Raw genomic sequence first — 19,174 nt, forward strand, 5'->3', positions numbered from 1 at the left:
AACTTTGAATTGCTCACTATATGCAAACATACCCATAATCTGAATATAATGTGCATAAAAGCAGCAATTCCTTCCTCTTTCAGGGTATTGCATGCATAATGCACAACTCAATCATTCCTCATTTGGTGCACTTAATATGTACTGTACTGCATCCAATCATCCGTCTTATAGCTTACTGTGCTAACTGCACACATTTCTCTCTCTTTTAGGGAATTCCTATTCATGCTGCATAACTGTGCATGCTCATCCACTTTTCAGGGGATTTTATGTACAATACACTCATATATCCCCTTTACAGGGCCTTCAATCCATACTGTACAGATAACAACACTCATACCACTTGAAAGACATTCCATGCGTACTGTACACAGTGATTTAGAGCATTCTAAGTGTGCTACACAGGGGCCATTTTTTTTAAACATACTTTATTGATATTTCAATGCGCAGCGCCGCACATAATTCTTGATACAACCGGTAAAGAATTAACTCAGCAGGGAGCGGAGTAACATAAACATCTCTGTGTATACAGGTTACAATCCGAATCGGAGATGCAAGCCAAAGTGAGATCTTGTTGTTCTAGTACCGTCTCAATACCGTGTATCTATTGCAGGCAGATAGCAAACAAGGTCACAGGTTATAATCCGAATCGGAGATGCAAGCCAAAGTGAGATCTTGTTGTTCTAGTACCATCTCAATTCCGTGTATCTATTGCAGGCAGATAGCAAACAAGGTCACAGGTTATAATCCGAATCGGAGATGCAAGCCAAAGTGAGATCTTGTTGTTCTAGTACCATCTCAATTCCGTGTATCTATTGCAGGCAAATAGCAAACAAGGTCAATGAAAACATTAAACAACACAAATTCACCCTCCCGCCTCCCACCCATATGGCTCACCTCAACTGGGCCCAATCGAACCCGAAACACAACTCGCGCAGGGGTGTCAACAACAACTGCAAGCTGGAGGGGAAACACATGCCCTAATGTGTGATATGGTGTTGAGGGGTCAATAGTTTTAAATGTCTTCAACATCAGATCTCAGTCCATGGAAATCAGCGTTTTCCGCAGCCCCCTATATTCCTCCCTCCGGATAACTGCACTCCCTACCCCACCCCACCGGATTACTTCCTTATGCCATGGAGCGCTTCGCAATGATTAGAGGTAGGTCAGCGAATCTGAGCTGTACTTTCTGTGTCTTAGGGCGACGATATAGCCCCAGTATGCACCGTTCTACTGTGTCCCAATTAGAGATCCCTGTCACAGTTTCCAATACATGTGTAATCTTGACCCAGAAAACAACCAGGTGTGGACACATCCACAACATATGTAGAATGTCTGCATAATCTGCATGGCATCTTGGGCAGCGTCCCTGTGCTGTGGGATAAATGTGGTTTAAGCGATGCGGAGTGAGGTAGGCCCTGTGGAGGATCATGTATTGTATAAACTTAAATTTGTCATTAAGGGACACCCTCTTATGGTATCCCAGGAGAGAGACCCAATCCTTGTCCGTTAGGTCCTGGCCCAGATCTCTAGCCCACTTCTCTCTAAGTGTCGTAAAAGGGTCGCTGCATGTATGGCAGCTTCGGACTCGGTGAGATCGGATTCGGACTGCATCAAGGCAAACTGCGCATTCAACCTATTTAATTGGGCGTGTATCCTATGTCGTTTGTGCACTGAACCCAACCCTCTAACGTACCAAGTGACTATAGTATACGTTCCCGATGTGGCCATAGGTGTGTGTACTGAACTCTGAGAGGCAGATTTACAAGCCCCTTGCGACGCCGGTGCATCACGCTGCGTGACGCACTGGTGGCGCAGCCTGCTAAGTGATATTTACAAGAACAGGTAAAGTTACCCTGCGTGACTTAACTTGTGCTTGTAAATATCGCCCCTGTTCATGCAACACTTTGCGTGTTAGGGGCGTGACATAGGTGTTGCTGTGAGTGTTCCCACGCAACACCCATGTCCACTGATGCACTTCCAGATTTATGAGAAATCGTAAATCTGGAAATGTGTCAAATGCTACACCACCCTAGGGTTGGCGTAGCGAGGTGCAACGAGGAGAAATGTTTTAATTTTGCCTTTTTTTTTTCCCCTTTCAATGCGTGCTGCATTCTACAGCACACATTGGAAGAGGAAATCACCTCAATTGATTGTTTTGTGCAGGAAGGTGCCCCTTCCTGCACAAATACAATCTCCCCACGACGCAGGCACCCTTGCACCATGCGCCGGCGCATGGCAGCAGCTTGTGCGCCAGCGCAGGGGGAAGCACAGAGATGCAACATATTGTTGTAAATATGTCGCATCCCTGTGCTTCGAAACTAACGCAGCGCGGCGAAGCCAAATGACTTGCAGCACCCAACTGCGTTAGTTTCTTTTAAATCTGCCCCTGAGTCCTGCCACATCATGGGGACAGAGTGCTGTACGCATTGTGATGGAGGGTAAGCCAGAAAAACAAAAATCAATTTTATCACCCAATACTAGGTCCAACCCCAAAACAATGCTGGACCAAGAAGAAACTCATCTCCATGAACATACATCTGAGTTCGATTTGCATCCGCTGCGGGGAAGGCGAGTCTTGCGCCTTGCAGAGAACTCTTGATTGTGTGCTACAGTATTGGTGACCGGACCTTGGTCGTGTACTAAACGTATATAGAAGTTGGGGGGGAATGGGGAAGTTGCAAAGGGCTGTGGCCCGTGTATTACTAGGTTACATCAGGCTCACCAGACCGCTCAGGATGCTCTAACCCAGGTAATCATTCACAGTTTGTGGAGTGATAGAAGGAAACAGAGCGAGGCTGTTCTCTGAGTCTGATTGCATATTAGTGTACGGTCTCTGAAGGCCGCCGCGGTGAGAAGCGCTGCCTCCCTGATCTCCAAGAACTGCTCTGGGGATTACTTTTAGCAATGTTTTTGAGATTCTATTTAGTGCGGCTTGTTCTTCCACTTGCGGCTGTTTGTGATCCCAGGTTTGTGCTTTGTGTCAATCTCTCTGATGTTTGTGATGGAAATGGCACTCCCAGCCAATCCCCTGCTGCCTCTGGGCTGTCGAAGAAGTGTAAATTTTGCTCATGTATGATCTTCAAGCGGGCGGGAAACAACAAAGCATACTTGAGGTTCAGGGCCCTGAGCTTCTTTTTAGCCGGTTGGTAGGAGGCCCTCTGGTGCTGAACCAGGACTGTGAAGCTTTTCGTACTGGTTAGGGGATTTCTCCCTGGCGATGCGGAGGAACGTGTCCCGATCCTTATAATTAAGTATCCGGGCAATCATTGTCTGTGGAGGAGCATCCACAACTGGCTTTCTTGTAGGGATTCTGTGTGCTCTCGTAAAAGAGGTCAGACAGGGCCTCTGGGGCTACCTGTTCCCTCAGCCATTGTTCCACGAATCGAGTGGCATTGGGTCCCTCACAACGTTCCAGCAGGCCAACTATGCAGACGTTATTTCTTCGTGCCCGGCCCTCCGCGTCTTCGGCTCTGTCCTGTAGCCTGGACACTTGGCGTTGTAGCTGTGATATCTGGCCTGCGTGGTCCTTAAGCTGCTGGAGCAGTTCTGCAATAAGCTTTTCACAGTAGAAGCCAGCTTGACATGGTCTGCCTTGAGTAATATAAAGCCAGTTGTCAATGAGCCTATTTGCTGCTCTGTGGCATTCTGCGACTCCCTGACCTTCTGTAATATCAGGTCCAGATTGTCTGGGGTAGCCTCCATATTGGTTGGTGGGACACAGCTTGTATAGGGCATCTGGGTGGCGTTCTCCGAGACTTCTTGTTGCGCTGCGCCAGTGGAGACCAACTCCAGCAGCTTTCCTTTCGTGCGCCCCATTGTGCACTGCTGGATAGAACCGGTCACAGTATGTTGGAGCCAAGAGCCTGCAGTGCCTCGGACTGTAGGCGCACCAAGAGAACTCCACAATCACAGTCCGGAGCACCCCTCAGGGCCACTGCCGATTCCTGGTGTCACTCAAGGCAATCAGAACGGAGCCAGACACTTAGATGTTGGGCTCATGGCTAGAGACAATGCAAGATCGGGTCAGGGAGTCCAGGAGCGACCCAGTAGTCCACGCCTCACCATGCACAGACAAAGTTGTGGGCACCCCTCAGCAGGGCCAGGTCAGTTATGTGGCACTGCTTCAATCAACCTATTCAGTTAAAGGTGCATTCCTGAATGTCCCAGCAATAAGGCACCTCTGTCTCCAGCCAGAAGGACAGGCGGCCATTGTCAGAACAGGGCAGCCCCTCGCCTTTCCTGCCCCAGTCCACAGTCACCGCAGCCCGTGGTGCTCCCAAATAGTCCTGGAATGTGGCTGCGTATCTCCCAGTCTCGACTTCGCCATTACCGGAGCAGCGGGCAGGACTCCCAACCCGCAGCCCTCAGCGCCGGTCCGGTGTACGTGCCGAGGCCGCCCCACAGCAGCAGCACCCACCGCCGATCCCCGGTGGTGGTTCATCCACTTCCGCGGACAGTACTGGCCTGAAGTCGTAGACACTTGGAAGGATGAAGGACTGGAAGGCCGCTCTCACCAGAGATGCTGCGCTCAGCCACAGATTTTTTCGGTGTAGCCCCTGTGTCCCCACGCACAGGCGGTCTCACAGCTTGTCTTTGTGGTGCGGGTCACTACCGCTTCCACCAGGCACCGCAGGGTCGCACGAGGCAGCAACTCAGAGGCCTTCCAGGACGCCGCAGACTGCTCCAGCCAGGACTAAGCTCTCATGTTGCGGTCGGATCCTGCCGCCTTTGCTGTGTGCGTTGCCTCAGATTATGGTGCCGAGCGGAGTACCCACATCGCCATCGGCACTCTACCCGGTTCTTACAAGCAGTGAGGTAAGGTGTAAGCGTGGATGTCCCCCAACATTGCCGATAACAGCCGGATAACTTGGTCTGGTCCCAGAGCTCCGCTACAGCACGTTTGCCACGTTCGGTGGTTAGCCACGTCTCTGTGCTAAACAAGCGCTATAGTGCATAACTTAATAATAAGGTTACCTGAATCCATGTCAGCAAGTATAGTCTGCACTAATTCTGAGCTTTTCTTTTTCAAATCATCTTTTTCAGGTGTTGCTTAATTAGAGCAGGTGTCTCCAACCAGTTGATCGCGTACTTGTAGACACCTTCAGAGTAGCTCCCAGCCATGAGCTCATTTTTAAATAAACAGAGGGTCACGTTTTTTAAAAAGATAAGGCCAGGCTGTGTTTATTTCACATTATCATCATCAGAGTGCAGACAGCAGGGCCTGATAATGAGCAGTTCTCAGTCAATGTATGACCCAGGCTGGGTCACAGAGGTGAAGATCTCAAACACTAACGTATTTTACTCTGAAATAAAAGTTATTGCAATGTGAGAAAAGAACTTGTGTTTATGAATGCTTTTAGTTGGGAGAAAATAAAAATGAAAAGTCACCTTAATGATTACGTTAACTCTTCATTTTACTTTCCTCCCATTTCAAACATGGACCCATTTTGGGAGTAGCTAGGGATCGCAGATGCGGCCTCTAGTTTGCTCCCTGATACTCCTCGCACTTCCTTTGCAACCCCTGGCTCTTGCCTCCTCTGAGGCTAGGGATCGCAAAGGAAGCGCCAGGAGTAGCAGGGAGCAAACTAGAGGTCACAGCTGCGACCTCTGACTGCTCCCAAATTACAGCCATGATTTCAAAGTGTTGCATTTACAAACAGCAGGCCTCTTGCTCCCAGTGGCCAGTAGACACCGTGACATATTTATAACTGAAAAATATATTTTCTTTTAAATGAGATGAATTTAAAGTGAAGAAAAATATTTCTATTAAACATTAAGTCTTAATGTTTTTCTCCACTTGTAACTAAGCCAATTATGACTTATTGGTTTTATCAAGCATGTTTCTTCAATTTAAATTCCTCCCATTTAAACAAATGGCTGTAGTTTTCTGTCATGAATATGGCAGGCAGCTCTGGCACACCGTCACCGCCTCACCCCGTATCTGGCCCTGCTCTTCCTAGACTTCGAGAAAGCCTTTGATACGGTGGATTTGGGTTACCTGGCGGACGCGTTGCAGAGGATGGGTCTCGGACCCGCGTTCCGACGTCTCATCCGGGTCCTGTACTCTGCTCCTAGGGCTACGGTCCTTATCAACGACGTGCTCTCTGAGCCATTCCCCATCCAGAGGGGCACTCGCCTGGGCTGTCCGCTCTCCCCGCTTCTATTTGCCGTGGCGACGGAACCCCTGGCTTGCCTCATCCGCCAAGACCCCCTCATCCGGGGTTGGGCCTGGGATCCGACCCAGATTGAGAAAATAGCCTTATATGCGGATGACGTTCTCTCTTTCTGGCGGATCCCGAGTGCTCTGGCCCGAGATGTTTGGATGCTCTCTTGGCCTTTGTGCAGATTTCTGACTCACCCCTCACGCGCGTGCTTCGATTGGCAAACATCCATCCCCCTGCATAGGCAATCATTTAAGTACCTGGGGGTGTGGATTGCTCTACATCCAGAGCTTGAATGGGCCTTGAATATCACCCCTCTAGTTACTAGGGCAAAGGCTGACCTTGAGAATTGGTAATCTCTCCCTCTCAACCCCCTTGGCAGAAGTGCTCTCTTCAAAATGATGGTCCTCCCAAGCTTCCTATACATATTACAAAATGTTACCTTGTATCTCCCAGGGAGTTGGTTCTGGGAGCTGGACAGGGTCCTTACCCGCTTTCTGTGGGGAGAAAAGAGGCTGCGAATGTCCCTGGCACACTGCCGCATACCACCGTATGACGGGGGCATGGGTGTGACTAATCTTCACCTCTACTACCTGGCCACACGGCTTATCGTGATCCACGACTGGTTCGCGGGCGGCTGGTCTGACCCGGCGTACAGAGTGGAACTCCGGGCATTATATTTTTCGCAGCTCCAAGCCTACCTGTATGGGAGTCCAGTGCCGCAGGCTCTTCCCCCTGTCACCAGGGCGGTGCTTGTGGCCTGGCGTGCCGCGCTAAGACATGTAAAGTGAAACCGGAAACTGACCAGACAGACGCCTCTGTGGAATGGGACGTTGCTGGCGGAGGTCTCCTCTCTCCAGGACTTTTGCGGGTGGGACCTCATAGGGATTTCGCTCCTGGGAGACGTTTGGTTGGGGGACCATGTCAGATCATTTGCAGACCTACAGCACCGTTATTCCCTCCACTCCTCCCAATTCTACACGTATTTACAACTCAGACATGCCCTTCAGGTCCACATCCCCTCTCCCACATCCTTCCCAGAATTCAGCCCCTTTGAGGCCCAAGTGATGATGGGGAACCTGGGTAGAGGGGGGGTGTCGCGGATCTATCACTCCCTAGTGAACAATGGCCCCGCGGTCCTAGACCTACTTCGCGCTCGCTGAGAGGGGTGACTGGGTCCCCTGGAGGACGCGGATTGGAGGGACGCCCTTATGGCCCCCAAAACACTGACGACCTCCTCCAAGCTGCGACTAGTCCAGCTCTATTATCTCCATGCGGCATACCTCACCCCGCGCACCTGTACAGCGCTCGCCTGCGGCCCTCCCCATCCTGCACACGCTGCCAGCGGGCTTTGGCTGATTTTTATCATATGGTATGGCAATGTCCTGCCATTGCGCCATTTTGGGCGGGGGTGGAGCTCGAGCTCACGCAGGCCCTTGGGTGGGAGGTACCCCACGAACCGCTGCGCATGCTCCTAGGGGTGTTCCACGGCCTTGATGGATCCAGGGCTGATAAGCAATTCTTGGGAACGGCATTGGCGGTGGCAAAACGCGACATCGCGGCACTCTGGTCTCAAGCTAAATCCCCCACAGTACAGAGATGGAGAAGGGGGGTGGGCTGGTGCGGCACACAGGAGGAGTCTCTTTTTAAAGCTAGGGGCTGCCCTGAACTCTTTGGCAGAATTTGGGGCAAATGGTTTAATTTATTGCGGGCCTGAAGATGTTGTGCACATCTTGTATATGGTCATTTATAAGCTGGTGGTCTACCCATCCCATGAATGTTTTACAGGTCTCTGTCATTCTTAATGATTGCAATGTGCGTGTATAATGTGTCTGATTTACTGCCAATGAATTTCTTGTTCTTTTCAAATATAATACACTTGATTATCAAAAAAAAAAATATGGCAGGCAAGCTATCGACAGGCCACTGGGAGCAAGATGCCTTCTGTTTGTAAATATGACACTTGGAAATGCGATAAAAATGTAAATTATGTGCTATAGGGAATCTATGTAAACATAAAGAAAACTCTTCAGTTAAATTTTCTCCCATTTCAAAGGGTTGCCTTTACACGCAGTAGGCATCTTGCTCTCTGAAGCTGGTAGACTCGGTGCCATATTTATAACTGAAAAATACAGACATTATTTTAAGTGGGAGAAAGTTAAAGTGCAGAAAATTTTCCATATTATGAAAATTTTTCAGCACTTTGAATTTCTCCCATTTATAACAAGCATTGGCATAGCCAATAGGTCTCGCTTTTGGGACCTTATAAGTATTTAGTTATGCAGCACAATATCCTTGGTGCAACAACAACTGTTGCATGGCTAAACACTGATAAGGTCTCCAAGGCGAGACCTATTGGCTATGCCAATGTTTGTTTAAACGTATGCTGATACAAGTTTGTACAATCTCACGCACACACACATTCAAATACACATACACTGGTGAAGGCTCGCAGACACACAGAAACAATATGTACATGCTCTCAGACATACACATCAGGTGAAACTTCCCCGAGGCAGTCCTTGACATGCACTTGTGTGTGAGGTTTTGTTGGTGTTTGGTTGCGGGATGTAGTTGAAGGAGAACAGTGTACAGAATAGGGGCGTTGGGGCAGAATGAAGAGGCAGGACAAAATGGACGGGGTGAAAGTGAAGAGAAGGCAAAGAAGGGAGAATGGATTGAGATGCAGATAGAGAACAGAATAAGGAGGGTGAAAAGAAGGAGAGAAGTTTTCCGAATAGGTAGAGGGGCATAGCCAATAGGTCTCGCTTTTGGGACCTTATAAGTATTTAGCTATGCAGCACAATATCCTTGGTGCAATAACATCAACTGTTGCATGGCTAAAAACGTATAAGGTCCCAAAGGCGAGACCTATTGGCTATGCTAATGCTTGTTTAAAACAGGAAGCTGTGTGATTGTGATGCATGACTGATATATTTACGTCTATTCTTTATAACTAAACAATTTCTAAATGTACACATTTTCAAGAATAAACTCAGCAACTTAGTAACAAAAAAAACCTTAATTAGCGGTCAATTTTTGTCACCATAATCAAAGAGAGGCGTGCACGCTTTCACTGATCGCAAATATGAATACACATTCCCAACAATACAATATGCATGTGAAAATATGATTGCATACTCTCACGATGGAGCTACACTTTAGCTGGAATATCATTTCGGCGTCACATGCTTTCACATCAGGGAAAGCCCAGTTTCACAACCTGCAAATCGACACATATTGATGTCCTCTTTGAAATAACAAACGTCACAATATGTAGAAAAAAGCACAGCACCAAGTAAATGAAAACCTTCAACATTGGGCTACAACCGGCGCTGTTCCAACCAAACAAAACCATGTATAGCCTTTTCAAAAATATAAATAAATAGGTTACAACAATACCGCTAATTATTTTGACTTCCAAAAGCAAATTTCTTTCAGGCAGGGTGTTTATTTGCATTTCCGTGGCCAGGTCACAGCTACCACATACATACATCTGCCACACAGATAGAGAATGCAGAGCATTCATCTTTCATGTGCAGTGTGCTCTATGCCGCCATGTCCCTCTTCCTCGTTAGATATTATATTAGGAAACGTGCGCTGACCTGGCACTCAGTTGTCTAACTGCTGCCACCACAGTGTGCATGAGTGCGTGGGCACACGGTGGGAGCACACTTGTGCTTAGAGTAGGATGAGACAAAGCACCATTAAACTACATTTCCTGCATACAGAAAATCATAGAATGGCTCAATCTTCGTCGCCACTGTGATAATGTGAATGCGTTCAAGTAAAGGGAGTTCTCACAATATTCTTAAGTGCAATCTTCTCGACAAATTGTAGGGTAGGAGACAGGTCAGACACTAAGCACCTTGGCTGCAGGGCGCAGTATGTTAATGTGTTTATGTTTATTTTGAACACTGCAGGCCAACCTCTGAGGAAAGTTAAGGTGCAGAAAATGTTCCATATTATGAACATTTTTGCAGAACATTTTTCAGCACTTTGAATTTCTCCCATTTATAACAAGCATTTGCAATGCAAAAGGTCTGGCATTTACGCGAGTTTGACCTATTGGCATTGTAAATGACAATGGCTTTTATTTATGTTTCAAAAACCAAACATAAATAAAAGGCAATGTCATTTACAATAAAGATAGCTCAAACCCGCGTTAATTCGAGACCTATTGCGTTCTACATCCCTAAAATATGCATTTTAAATTAAAACAAAATAATGGAGGCATTGTCCGCTGTGGTGTGATCAGCAGGCAGATATCTTGCTGCAGTCATAAAGTCCTCCTTTGTGACGTCATCAGCAGAGAGTGCAACTCTGCACGCGTCCCTTTTCTGATGTCTGCCCGTGCTACTGCGAACAAAGGTTGCACCAAAGAAGTCAATATGTTAATGTAGGTGTTTTAAAATATTGTGACAACACATCCTGAACTACGATTTAGAAACTACGGTGCATTTGTACCCTCTTGCTCGTCTTTATAGTTAAGTATTCCGAAAACTTGTTGATTTTCAAATAAAAACACACTACACACAATGCATACATACGGTGAAAGTCGTGGGACCCAACCAAGTATGAAAATGCCACATACATAGAGGGCAAAATAAGACGTGTGCAAGAAGAATTCAGACCACAGACATCGAAGCGCCTCAGATTCAAAAGAAGACATAAAGTTAACAACACGATCATGACATTCAAGTGAACAAGGGATGTGTCCTGACCGAGCAACCACATAAAGATCAATACTTGTCAGAAAGACTCCTGCGTGCCAAAACGGGAAATGCTCAAATAGGGGCGCCAATGCGTGCGCACCACAGAAGAGCGGGGGCGAGGGAGCGCGGCAGCGAGGCGAACGCGCGCAGTTGCACGTAATAGACACCAATGGGAATGGGCGGAGCAAAGGCGGGACATGCGCTCGCCTTTGCCCAATTGCGTGCCTCATTTAAAAATAAAAACGCTAAAGCCAATGGCAGCCCGCGAAAGCAAAACCACACGCACGAGAGTGTGGTTAGCTTTCAGAACCCCCTACATAAGGTCTCGCGCCGCGCGAGTAGTGCTACGCACTGCAACACTAGGCGCGAGACCTAAAAATGGTTGTATGTTTATGTTATACCTGCAACGGGGCCACATATGCCAAAATGTATGTCCTGTGCCACAAGTACATACTACACAGGTTCTCAGTCACCCATACACATATATCCTATTCATATGCACACATGTTCATATATCCTTTAAGACCACACTTTCACTGACACAAATGGCAGCCCTTTCATAGTGCTCAAAGTCAAAGTATTTTATGCAAACAGTTGAATCTGGCTCTAAGGACATTAAGCTTAAAGTAAATGATATTGAGCTTGGGGGTGTCTAGTAACAATGTGCCAGTTGCTTAGTCTTCAACAGCTCACAATGATTTTCAATGATCAGAAGTAGTTATCAGTATAGAAAAGGTTGGCTCCTCTGAATTAGAGCAACTAGAAACAATCAAGAACTACATCTATAAGATGTACTACTTTCTAGAACAAAACCACAAAACTGGAGATGATGCTTCTTAGTGAGATGGAGTTGTATGATTAATCAAAAATGTGCTAGCAGTCGTGATCAAGAATCTTCAATTCTATAGCAGCACGGAGGAGAGGATTATGTATTCCCTTTCCTGTTTTGCTTTTAACAGCAGATGTATTGAAAGTACAGTATACAACATTAAGAACTACAACACCCATAGTCCTAATCAAAAAACTATAACTCCGGAAAATGTGTGACACTGTCCACAAAATACAGTAAGCGCAGTTAGAGTCCACCTAAATTTGTCTCAACATGGGTAATCTGTTCGGCCGGATCACCAGGTCCCTGCTTGGGCAGTGGTTCATCCCAGTCACCTGGAGAAACCGCTCCTTACCTCTGGCACCTGGAGTTGTCCCAGGTGCCAGAGGTAAGGAGCCCTGGAGTCTGGCCCAGGGATTTCCTGTATCGTATCGTAAACTGTTTCCCGCATACAATTAATCATCAGTAAAATAAATTACAACACTTCGGGGAAGTTTAAAACTCTAACATGCATTTAATGTACAACAATTGTTGTTTCAAAGGGCAAGAGCTTGTACCAAAGGCAGGCAGAGTTTATAGTGCTGAAGTCCATTATTTTAAGCACACTATTACACAACCTAAGCATTTCACCCAAGCTGTGACTAAACTAAAGTAATTAATGATTAAGATTGCAGAATCTTCTCTCAAGAAAGGAGGTGATAAGTCCTAAAGGGCTAGCTGCAGAAACACAAGCAAGCTATGACCCTACTGCTTTCTCAAATTATCCACTTCTTTGTGCCACTCCTTGAAATGAGGACACACTTACTAAATAATGCAGAAAATGTGCAATTGTACAGCACCAAATAAAATGCCTTCTGTCCATTGAAAATACATGAAATGTAGCAGATATACTAGAATTAACATGCTCTTTAGGTTATTCAAAATTGACATTGCAATTCGGACTGTAAAATATATCTGTACATGTTAAGGAGTGAGTAAGCAATGGCATCTTTTTAATTAAGTAATCGAATTAAGGCATTGAAATAAGTAATTGTGCCTTCTCAGTACAAAGCAAGACCTAACTGGGAATAAGAACAGTACCCCACAAATGAAGCTAACACAGACCCCCCTCTTCCACCATATTAAATAGAGTAAGTCAATGTTGGACATAAAAAACACAAGCAACTCAATCCAATATAAACCTTTTTCAACCTTGACTGGAATCAGAATAGTAAATAAGCCACCTGGAATATTTTGGGGAAAATCTTCCAAATATTCTAGGACTGGAGCTAGAATAGTAAATTTGACCTCCTACTCTGTCACATCCACTGCTGGCCTGTGGGTGCAGTATAAGGCAAGAAGAGCAAGTTACTTACCTTCGGTAACACATTTTTTCTGCTAGAGACACAATCTAGCTGCAGATTCCTTACCTCTGACTTTCCCAGGCATTAAACTGAATCCGGAAACATTTGAGTGAGCAGTACCCCGTGTGTGTCTATTCAGCTCCGTGTGGCATCTTTGGCGTCGGATGTGACGTCACACCACCCAGGCGCGCTTACATCAGTACTTTTCACGACTTTCCATGCCAGAAGTGCAGAGCCGTGATGAGAACCGACTAGTGTGTGTCCAATCTAGGGCCCTGGAAAGGGAGCAACCTTAGCCCTTTAAATATGTCCACAGAGCGGGGAGGCATGGGTGGGTCTGGAAGGAATCTGCAGCAAGATATTGTCTCTACCAGATAATGCATTACCGAAGGTAAGTAACTTGTTCATCAGATAGAGACTTCTAACTGCAGATTCCTTACCTTTAAATAGATACGCCAGCCAAACCACCCTGGCAGTGGGCTGCAGACAAATTACCAGACTAAAAAGCCCTGGAGCACCAAACGGGCGCAATGCTCATCCCTATGGACCTGACAGTCCAGGCAGGAGTTCTTGGCAAATGTGTGCAGAGATACCCACGTTGCTGCCTGGCAGATTCCAGAACTGGAACACCAGAAGCCAACGCCGAGGTCGCTGCTTTTCCCCTTGTGGAATGGGCCCTTAAGCCCTCAGGAGGGTGTTTCTGAGTTAGGGAGTCGCGGATTTTGATACAGAGAACAACCCAGTACGAAATGGTTCATTTCTGAACTGCCAAACATTATTGAGCTCCCACATATACGACGAAGGGTTGGTCATCCACCTGGAACTCTTATGTGCGGTCAAGGTAGAATGGCAGCACTCTTTTTGCGTCCAGATGATGGAGTTGCTCCTCTTCCTTAGAGGTATGTGGAGGAGCATTAAAAGTGGGCAGTGTGCCTGACTGACCCAGATGGAATGGAGTCACCACTTTAGGCAGGAAAGAGGCTCGGGTTAACACCACCTCATCCGGAAATTTCATAAGATAGGGAGTTTTGGATGATAAAGCCTGCTGCTCACGCACTCTTCAGGCAGATGATATTGCCACTGGAAATTCTGTCTTAATGGCAAGCAATTGGAGGGACAATTATGTAGCTGCTCAAAGGGAGCACACATGAGGTAAATAAGAACCAGGTTTCAGATCCCACTATGGCATAATAAAGGGCCTAGGGCAAACATATGTACAACGTCTTTCAGGAACGTAGTTACAATAGGGGACTTGAATAGGATAAAGAGGGTTGGTCAGTCAGCTGCAGGAAAGTGTACAGAACAAAAAGATAACTCTTAAGAGTGCCCAGAGCAGAGCCCTGCTGGGCAAGGGTAAGTATGAAGAGAAGAAAATCAGAAAGAGTGGCAGAAAGAGGGTTGACAGACTTTTCTGTACAATATTTTAAAAATATTTGCCAACGGAAGTAGTATACCATTTTGGTGAAGGGCCACCTGGCCAACAAAATAACTGTACAAACTTCGGGAGGAAAGTCAAAAGCTATCAACTGTTGCCGCTCAATCTCCACACAAGTTGCTGGGGAGTTTACAGGTTCTGGTGGAGGACCCTCCCCTGCTGCTGTGACAGAAGATCCTCCCAAAGGGGCAGCCTGATTGGAGGATCGATGCCCATTCGAAGACTTTTAGGATACCACACTCTCCGTGCCCAATCCGGAGCCACATAAATGACTTGGGTTTGGTCATTCTTGATCTTCTTGCGCAGAAATGGTATGGGTGGGAAGGCGTACAGGAGGCCTAAGCTCCACTCGTGACAAAAAGCATCACCAAGCGATAGCCGCCTTGGAAACGTCAACGTGCAATACTGCTGATATTGCGCGCTCTCTTCAGAGGAAAACAGATCTAACGAAGGCTAAAAGAAACCTTGCACCACAGCCGGCTGGAGACGCCATTCGTGATCCGCTAGACATTGATGGCTGTGTTCATCTGCCCTACCGTTCAGGGAACTTGCCAGGTGTTGAACCACCAGGGTTATGCCCTGCTGTTCCAGCCTAGTCCAGAGATGCAGGACATCTTGACAAAGGGTCCACGTCCCCACCCCACCCTGCTTGTTGCAGTACCACATGGCGGTGGTTTTGTCGGGGAACACCTGCACTAACTTCCCCTTGACAGAGGGGAGAAATGCCTTCAATGCTAGTTGGATCATCCAGAGCTCCAATAATTTGATGTGGAGCCCCAATTTTGCCAGAGACCAGAGTCCTCTGATCTCCACCTCTCCCAAATGGCCGCCCCATCCCAGGAGTGGCACATCTGTCACTACTGTATGATCTGGTTGGGTAAGGGAGAGGGGTCTGCTTCTGACCCAATTGCAATTGGTCAGCCACCACTGCAGATCCTTTGCAGTTCATTCTGAGATCGGAACCACATCAGAGAGATTTCCCTGGAACTTCAGGTCTTACTGCAGAGCCCGCACACGCCGTCTTGCATGATTTACCGGATGCGGGCGGCCATGAGCCCCAGCAGCCTCAGAGTTATTCTTACCGAAATCCAGGATAGAGGCTGAAACATCAGCATCATAACCTGAATATCCAGGACTCGCTGCTCAGGAGGATAAACCCGAAACTGCACTGTGTCTTGAACAGCTCAGGTGAAAGGGAACATCTGAGAAAGAGTCAGGTGTGACTTTGGCACGTTTGTAATGAACCCCAGTGAATGCAGGCGGTCTGCCATAGTCTGTAGCTGGGAGATGACAGTCTGGGGTGATGACGCCTTCAACAGCCAGTCAAGGTAGGGGAACACTGAAACTTCTAACCAGCAAAGATGAGCTGCGACCACCGCCATTACCTTGGTAAATACCCAAGGGACGCTGGTAAGGCCAAGTGGTAGCACAGTGACCTGAAAGTGCTCGCTGCCTACCTTGAACCTGTGGGCAGGCAGGAAGGGGATGTGAAAATACGCATCCTGCAAATACAACACTACCAGTCAGTCAGTCTCCTTGGTCTAGGGCAGACAAGACCTGAGCCACTGTGATGAGCATCTTGAATGTCTCCTTTTTGGGGAAGAGTTCACCAGTCCGGAGGTGTAGAATAGGACGAAGACCTTTGTTCTTTTTGGGTATCAGAAAGTAGCTTGAATAACAATCCCTACCTACTTCTGAAATTAGCCTCCTTGGCCAGGAGACCTGTTACTTTCTCTCGGAGCAAGGAAAGGTGATCCTCCACCATCCGTTCTTTTGATGGCAGTAATGGAGGAGGGAATGACTATAAAGGAAGGGTGTAACCATTTTGAATGATCTGCCAGACCCATTAGTCTGATCTTAAGGACTGCCAGTAAAGGAGATGATACTGGATTCTCCCTCCAACTGGGCACCCATGGTCTTGCAGAATCAATCTAAGAGGACATTGAACCTGCAGCTGCTGGGGGGTTGGTAGCGGACGACTTCTGGCTACCATTCCCACAAGGACAAAATGCACTGTATCCACATCCTCGTACAACTTGAGAAGTCTGTGCAGGACGGTGATGGGGTATGGCTCACATGGTTGAAAGCCCCTTCCATTGCCACAAAAGGGGAGAACGGCAGACTGGAAGGCGAGGTGTGACTGAAAGGGCCAAGGACCTGGCTGTAGCCTGCGAGTCCTTGATGCACTCCAGCGCCGTGTCTGCTGTATCTCCGAAGAGACGAGTACCATCTAAGTGAATGTGTCTGAGGTTGGCCTGGACATCCCCTGAAAAGCCATAATGTCTCAGCCAGGCATTGTGGCGCAAGGCCACTGTTTATGAAACTGCTCTGCCCAGCAAGTCAGTCGTATCCAGACCACACCTAACGGTGAACTTTGCTGCTTCCCTCCCATCTTTTCACTGATTGATAGCTTACAGCCCGTGCCTCCCAGGAACATGTGGCGGCACTTTTGCAACCATTTCCTGTATGCGAAAAACAGCCCAAGAGGCATGCGGTGTTTACCGACAGCAATGCTAGGATGGAGGAAGAAAATATCTTCTTCCCAAGTGCTTCCAGCCTTTTGGATTCCTTGTCCGGGGGAGCGGAAGGGAACATACCATGGAATGTTGAGGCTTGGACCACCGAGCTTGCAGGGGTAGGATGTTGGCTGACGGGTCTTGGATCACCCGTGGCAGGGCGTGCTATTGTCCTGTTCACAGAAGCCCCTGTGCTAGGCTTGCACCATGTGCCTACAAGGACATCAGTCAGTACCACATTAAAGGGCAAAAGGGGTTCAGATGAGGAAGCATCAAACTGAAGCACTTCGGTCAAAGCATTAGTCTTCATCTGCTGCGAGGGCAGCCAGTGACCCTTGCTGCCCTCTTTACTACCATAGCATAAGGATCTCCTGACTCTGTACCCCAGTAGGTGGAGAGAGCATGCCAGCATCTGGAGAGGAGTCTAGTCCGCCGGCCTCCACAAGCTCCTCATACCAGTCCAATTTTTCACCATAAGTGCCTAACTGTTGTTCTAAAGGGGACAGTGACCCCTCCCCCTCCTCTTCCATGCCTGAACCTCCTCAAAACGTTCCGGCAATGACCTAGAGCCCCTGGGCGCCTTTAGCACTGGATTCAGTGTTGACCGACGCTGGTCCGGCTCCGAGTTGTCGGGAATGAGAATGGGGCTGACGCTGCCAGAGGGTACTGGACGCCGGGAGCATTGACTTCGGTACCGGGGAAGGTTGCGTTGCCATGGCCAGCGCTAATCCAGATCCAGAATCGGATCCATGAGACCACACCAGTGCCGAGGCCGGAGACGTCACCGTGGAACCGGATGGGGCCTCTTCTGACCCCGTGGGACCCGAAGGCGCAACAGAGGTATTGGCCCACTCAAATACTCTGTGCCTGGCCTCGTAATAGTCTTTTAACTTAGCGGGGGTCACTCTAGGTCCCGGAAACTGAGGGAAGCTCAGAGTGTGATCTGGCAACGGCTCTGCAGGACCATCCCTGAAACGTTGATGTACCCCATTTGTTTAGCCAATGAACGACAGACATGGACGGCCACAAGACCGGCCCTGCCTACCTCAACAGACGACTCTCCTTCTACATCCCCAACCGCCAGCTCCGATCCGCCGATCTCTCACTAGCCACCGTCCCGCGCATCCGAACAACTACCGGCAGGAGATCCTTCTCCCACCTCGCCGCCAAAACATGGAACACCCTCCCACTGAGCCAACGACAGACCCAAGACCTGCTGACCTTCAGGAGAACCCTGAAGACCTGGCTGTTCAATCAGTAGTGCCCCCCCCCCCCAGCGCCTTGAGACCCTCGCGGGTATGTAGTGCGCTTTACAAATGACTGCTTAATTGATTGATTGACGACAGACGTGGTAAAGTCGAAGTCTGTTTGGACTTCTTCTTCTTGTGCCTTTTCCCCGAGTGTCTCAAGCACCTTGAGTGTGAAGAAGAGGACTTGTAGCTCCTAGAGCGGTCCCGCAATTTGCTCTTTCTCGATTAGGACTGGAACCTCTGAGGAGATCCGCTCAATAGCATTGACTGCGGGGCCGCAAGTAGCTTTAGGGACTGCTCCCCCAAAGCCTTTGGCGCCATTGGCCCAGCAGTCTGAGCACGACTTCGAGTTGTGATCGCGCTTGAAATACCATAAGCATATCAGATGGGGGTCAGTAAACGACATGGCTCGGTGACAGGAGCCACACAGCTTAAACAAAATGCTGAAAAAAGTCTGTCAAAAAGAGACAGACTTCTCCGAATCAGCGCTGACTGGCACGGAAAAAAAGAACTGACGTCTGCGCGTCTGGGTTGGGCTTATATAGGTGACCGCGATGTTACATTTGGTGCCGACGACGCCACGCTGAACGAAGCCATCCGGCGGTGAGCAGGGGTAATGGTCACCCAAAGGTTGCAGGATCCAGTCTGACGCCTGGGAAATTCAAAGGTAAGGAATCTGCACCTAGATATCTCCATCAGATACGCAACATGCTTTAATGAGACCCTGTGTACACTGTGCCATGAACTCGGCAAGCTGTTTGGAATAAACATGAACCTTGAATTGCTCACTATATGCAAACATACCCATAATCTGCATATAATGTGCATAAAAGCAGCAATTCCCTCCTCTTTCAGGGTACTGCATGCATAATGCACAACTCAGTCATTCCTCATCTGGTGCACTTAATATGTACTGCATCCAATC

Source organism: Triturus cristatus, chromosome 12, assembly GCF_964204655.1.
Source record: "Triturus cristatus chromosome 12, aTriCri1.1, whole genome shotgun sequence".
Taxonomy (NCBI): Eukaryota; Metazoa; Chordata; class Amphibia; order Caudata; family Salamandridae; genus Triturus; species Triturus cristatus.